Source organism: Equus przewalskii, chromosome 22 (genome assembly GCF_037783145.1).
Source record: "Equus przewalskii isolate Varuska chromosome 22, EquPr2, whole genome shotgun sequence".
NCBI classification, from domain to species: Eukaryota; Metazoa; Chordata; class Mammalia; order Perissodactyla; family Equidae; genus Equus; species Equus przewalskii.
Window position 1 is genome coordinate 22,356,283 of NC_091852.1, and position 6,000 is coordinate 22,362,282.

The window sequence follows — 6,000 nt, forward strand, 5'->3', positions numbered from 1 at the left end:
AGGAAAGAAAGTCACTTGTCTCATCGCACAGGACTAAGGCAGAACAGAATTAGGTTTCAACTCATGTTTTTGCCTCTAAGCCTCACAGTGTCTCCATTATACCAAGGAGAGCTTTCAGGAGCTGCAGCCTCCCCTTCTGCTGGCCCCTGACTATGAGAAAAGTCCAGGGCATCTGTAAAGTCTGTCATTTAGGCTGTTCAGAGTAACTTCCAGCCTCACTCTGCCCCTCAGGGCCCCTTGTCCATCACTGAGCAGGAATGGGGCTGACTGGGTTCCCCTGGGGGGCGCCAAATCACCAGGTTCTTGTGGGCTTTGCCCAAGGCAGGAAACTCATTGCAGAAGCAGTACCTCTGACCCCTCTTCAAAACAAAGTAAGTGATGGAGTTGGGAAGACTTGGCTTTGGGTGAAGGAGAGCATGAGGCAGAAGCACACCTGGAAGTAGTTTAGAGGGAAGAAGTTCAGGGAAGAAGGAAGAGTGGATTTTTTTTTTTTTTTTTGGACATTATTTCATTCCAGAGCCTAGCCCCAAGCCTAGTACATAGTAAGGAGTGTGGGATACACCAATAAATCAATGTGTGAATACATGAACCAACCTCGTGGGGAGAAGTCCCTTGAAAGACACCATTGGCTTTCTCTCATCCTCACTGTGGCTCTGTCATCTACTGACATGCTCAGGCATGCTTTATCCTCAAACATACACTCAGAATTAACCCTTCTCCCAACACTGCAATAGCCTTGTGCTACTTCTCTTTACCATCAAACTTTTGGAAAAAAGTAGTTTACAATCACCACCTCCAGTTTCTCATCATCATCTTCTTACTCTTGAATCTCATAAAGTATAACTCACTCTATTAGAATAGGACTGAACCCGATTATTCCTTTATTTCCAGCACCCAGCACGTATTTGAAGACATGGAGTGACCCTGCTTAGAGGAGAGCCCCTGCATTCTTTAAATTTGTTACTCCTACCCCTTACAGGAACTAGACGCCTTGCTTTGCAATCTCCTCTATATGATACCCCTGGATGCCAAAGTAAGCTCAGGTTACAGCCCTAGGTACAGGATGGGTCTAGAAAGCATATTGTGTTCCATACGAAGCCAGCAATCTCCCAGTCCCATGCTCCCATCTGAACTAATTTGTTTGAACCTGGAATTGGCAGTTGATCCAAGATCAAGGTATGTGCAAGCTAGACAACGGCCTATGAAGTGGCGGGGACTAAAAAGTTCTGCCCATACAGGAACCAGGAGGCATGATTAAAATTTCTCCCTATCATGAATTTGAATTGAAAAATATGGACAGAACCAAAGGAGAGCAGAAGCAGAAGCTGGCAGGTTATGAGAGAGAGTGGGGATCAGAAATAAGCTAACATTTTAAATAAGCTAAGGTTTTGAAGAACGAAAAATGTTAATAAGTGGAAACTTTAATGGGGATAGAGAAAGGTAAAGAAGCATAATGAAAGCAGGAGAAGAATTGAGGAATCATAGTAAGAGAAGTAGAGAATGAGAGAATAGCTGAGTTACATTTATTTCAGAACGCTAGTGAGAAGATTGTGAGCCACTGAGACCTCAGCACAAGTAGACTTGGTCTAGAATGGATTGTTGCCAGTCACAGCTTTAGGGAAATCTGCCACAGAATGGTCTGTCTTCTTGGTTACCGGGGAGATTTGAGTTCCCCTTTGGGCCAATCCTTTCATTGGAAAACCCTTCCAACTGGAACTTCCTGGGGAAGATTCTGTTACTTACAAGCACAAAAACCAAACCTAAGTGGGTTATGCAGAAGTAGATGATGATTTAGTCCCTCCACAGCCCTCTGAATAAAAAATTAATATCCCAGAGTGCCCAAAATGTTGTAATGGGTCCTTCCAACATCTCTCCACAAAATATAGGGCGTCAGATTTCCCCTGTTTTATAGAAACGTGGGAAAGTAACTACCTACATTTAAAAGACCCAATAACAGCAGGTGACATAAGCCCGCAGCCCAATGTTCTCCTCACTCAATTTTGCAAACTTTACTGATCTCAGTGATATTTGCCATTTCTTTGCCCAGTTCTTTCCTTTTCCATCATTTATCTGGGTTCAAGGAGCCCTAATATCACAAGTATTAGGGAAATGTCAGCGAAAAGAACTGGAAGATCTCCCAGGGACTGATGTTGTAACCAAAGCGTTACTTTGAGCCACTAGGGTACAATGAAGATGATCGTATCTGTCGGTATTGAAACAATGTGCCCCAAGGGAAAAAGCGTCTAGTGACTGTTGTTTTTGCATATTCCATGCTCTGTGAACATTAATACCAAACAAAGAAGAGTTTAAGAACCCAGCTGCCCCGCTAGACCACCTCCACCTTGCTTAGACCACCGTATTTGAAAAGCCATACCTGCTTTGCATTCTTGTACTCTCTGCAGTTTGCGTTGAAGGTGCTCAACTTGGTGAATCAAATCCAGAGCAATAGTCAATCAATTGCTTCTTCCAGAGAAGTCTATTTTCTGTCCCAAGACTTGGCAAGGCAAAGGTAGTATGACCTTCATAAGAGAGAGATTTGAGATTCCACTCAAGGGAAAACCGTGCTGATTAAAATAAAGTCCAAAAATCTTATTACAAGTGAAAAGGCCTTTAGCTAAATGATTTAGATCCAAGGCTGAAGCACAGGGACTTTCTTTGGCATGTACAGATTCCTTGGCAGCCTCTGCTTGGCTTATCTGGAGGAGGAGATGACCTCCAAAATATAGGAAGAGCGAAATCCAGGAAGAGCAAAATCCCTCTATATCAGACCAAACCCAAAGCAGCTTTTCCAAGAGCTAGAGATTCTTTTCTTCCCACAACCTTGAAACAATGGCTTATATCTGGAGACACCAAGGGGTAGCTTCTGACAGAGGGCATTATAATAATTTCTATTAACTTCCAACCTCTAAAGGTTACTCTGAATAAGCATATAACTCAAATGAATACAGCATTCTGGCCATGTAATTGGAGTTTCAAGTTTCCTAATTTCATCCTCCAACCAGGTTGCCATGTCTGAAACCCTCTTCATAGAAATTCCAGGGGTCCCACTGCCTTGAAGGTAGTAAAAAATCCATAAAAAAATACATATTCTATCACTTAAAATAGAGTCAAGAGAAACTGTGGAGGTCACTGATTTCAGCCTTCATTTTACTGGTGAGGATTTTAACCCAGAATGTATTTAGTTCACTAACCTGGAGAGGGCACCAAAAGGAAGTTGATCATTTGTCTCGCCTCCGGCCAGTTTCGTTCGCCTGTACGCCGGCACCTTGTAGGTAGTACTGTGCAGTGGTTGAGTGAACAATCTCTGTGTTAGATTGCCAGCGTTTTAAGCTCCTCTTTGCTGCTTAGTGATTATGTAACCCTTGTAAGAGGATGGGAGAATAAAATGAATTAATGTGTACTGAGTGCTTAAAACTGTGTCAGCATAGTCATAGTCAGTGCTCACAGGATGCCAGCTAACATAATTGGTTCTTCAAAGGACTCTTTCTAGGATTGTGAGACGATACCTACCAAAGGTTTAGTACAGTACCTGGCACCTTGTGTTCAATAAATGTCTTCTTACAGGTTTACAGGAAGCATGCAATGGCTTTCTTAAGCCCAACCCATTGGCTGATCAAGGAGGAAACAGCACTGAAGATTTTTACTTCAAAGTGATGATATTTTGATACTTGGAAGTACTTCTGTAATTTATGCTATATTGGACATAGAATGATTAACAGAGAAGCATTGAGTGAGTTCTTCCTTTCTAGAGTGTGTTTAAGGGAATTCCACAGCAATATCTGTCAACCATGCCCCACTTAGTGGGGGAATCCGGACCAGAACTATCACCTTGGCCACGTTGGTTAAGAATTATGACTACTTCCTTGGTAAGAAGGATTGAAAGATTCCCATCCGAGTCCACGTTCTGGCTTTTAGTATTCAATGAATTTCGTTATGTTTAGTAAACTCCATAGAATTCTCAAGTCAGAGTGAGGGGTCACATTATCAACAAGTCTGCCATTAGAAAATACGGAGTTCACAATCCCCGTGGGTGCTGTTTAAGTAGGTACCTGGAGCAACTGGGGTCCAGCTGAGAGTTCACATCAAGGTTTTGGAGCTCGGAGTAGGGCAAACCAGGCTGGAAGCACCTCCCCTTTGAGACTTCTCTTTGGGTTGGCTTCACGGTACACAGGTCATTTGTACCTCATCTTTATAGCTCTCAATCTCAGTGGAAAGAAAGATCCTCTTTCCCAAGATTCTGGTAAAATTCCCATAACCTAATCTCGTTGGCCTGGCTCGAGTCCTATGTCCATCTCTGCACCATGCCTCTGTGGCCAGGCTGGTGTCAGAGTGGAAACAAATTACTCAGTTTAACCAGATTGGGTCATGTGCCCACTTTGATATCTGAGAGCATGGGGTTAGCCCCATCCAACCACATGAACAGAAAGAGGATGAGGAAGGACACCCCAAGGAAAATCTGGGTACTGTTATCAAAAGAAAGGGCTATGGGTGTTGGGCAGGCAAAACCAACCATTATCCACTCCATTTGGCTCCCTACTATTACTCTGTCACTTCAGTAGTCACTCATTCCACATAGGTCACAGGCTACCTTGAGTGGGTGACAGCAGGAAAGACCTCTGCTTCCTTATTCCAGAGCTCCCTGGGAACTTCTGTCTTCCTGATCCATGCTAGTCCTTATTCAAATCTCTGCCAAGGCAGCCCAAGGATATGAAGCTTCCACAGGGAAGCAGGAGAGTAGTAGAGTATTGTGTAAAGTTAAGGACCCAGGCAGACCTGGACTCCAGTATTCATTCTTCCACTCATTAAAGACTGTGTGACCTTGGGCAGGTTGCTTAATCTCTCTGTTCCTTAGTTATAAATTTGTGTGTGTGTAGGGCCTCATGGGGTTGTTGTAAGGATTAAAATAAGTGAGATTATACTTAAGTAAAGGATTTAGTACAGTGGCTGGCACATGCAAATTCAATAAATGCTAGCTGTGTAACTCTTTAGGTTCAAGTCCAGGATGCCCCTGCATATTCCATAGCTGAGTTTCACTTAACAGGGTGTACTCAGATCCAACCTCACTTATTAACATCGTCTTAGTTAGAACGTCCTATTCTTCTACTCCTACAGTTGTGTTTTCTCAGGGTATCTAGGTAAAGGTGTCCTGGGGTCAATGTGTTTGGAAAATGCTGGGTAAAAGGAAGTTTTCTTGACTGTGGGGCTTCTCAGAGTCTTTATTATGGTAATTTGCATTGAGAATCTCCAAGAGGGACATTTGGTATTCCATGGTTCCCAAACCTACTGGAGTACGGAACACCTTGTTTCAAAGAACTGCTATATCAACATTTTCTGACACTCTGCAGAAAGAGGGCTGGGAACCTCTGCTAAACTCTACCCCAAAGGCTCCATCCTGCAATGCCCTGGAGTGCTCAGAGATGTCCTACAGTGGTTGCGAATCAAGACTATCAGCATCAGGGCAAGAGCTGTGTCATAATCAGCTGCGTAGTTTCCATACTTTCCAATATGTTCAGAATTGAGGAGCAAGGTTAAATTTTGACAACAATTTAGAAAATCACTTTTTAACCAGAGGAGGTAAACGTTTCCAAACTGAGGTGCTAATGTTCCAGACTCTGTTGTGATTTGAGCCAAGGGGCAGGAGTTGGGGACGTGGTATGAATGTCACTGCCATCAGTGGGAGGAGAGGGTGGAAGACCAGTTCTGAGAAGGTGGAAGGAAGTTAGTGGGAGCAGGTAATTCTTTGCATAAGGGTAGGGAGGGGGTGTCAGTGCCTCAAATGGGGGTATAGGTAGCAGCTTTCCTCTATTTCTGATACCTGTTGTACGTTCTTGCAACATCACCAAGAGGTGTCCATCTCCTTAAACAAAATTACGAGAGTGTTCTAGGTTAACAGCCAACCTTAAGTGCAGTAAAGATTATCCCAGATTTATCTAAGTTATAAAAGTGTGATACTGATGATTAAATCAGAAGAGGAAGTGGCTGCCCTTTTTCGAACAGCTC

At 43.3% G+C, this 6,000-nt stretch overlaps 1 long non-coding RNA gene across 3 annotated transcripts in view; it reads right to left on the reverse strand.

The window, feature by feature from the left end:
• Nucleotides 1-4,218, reverse strand: part of LOC139078516 (uncharacterized) — a 44,776-nt gene extending 40,558 nt beyond the window's left edge. Inside the window, exons 1-3 of one of the 3 annotated variants that reach the window (XR_011531512.1) lie at nucleotides 4,050-4,218; nucleotides 3,192-3,361; nucleotides 2,375-2,519 (exon numbers count right to left, since the gene is read on the reverse strand). This is a non-coding gene — a long non-coding RNA (uncharacterized lncRNA). Of the gene's footprint in view, nucleotides 1-2,374; nucleotides 3,170-3,191; nucleotides 3,362-4,049 lie in introns of those variants that run through there. The other 2 variants (XR_011531511.1, XR_011531510.1) reach the window with 2 other exon arrangements.
• Between the last annotated feature and the right edge of the window lie 1,782 nt (nucleotides 4,219-6,000).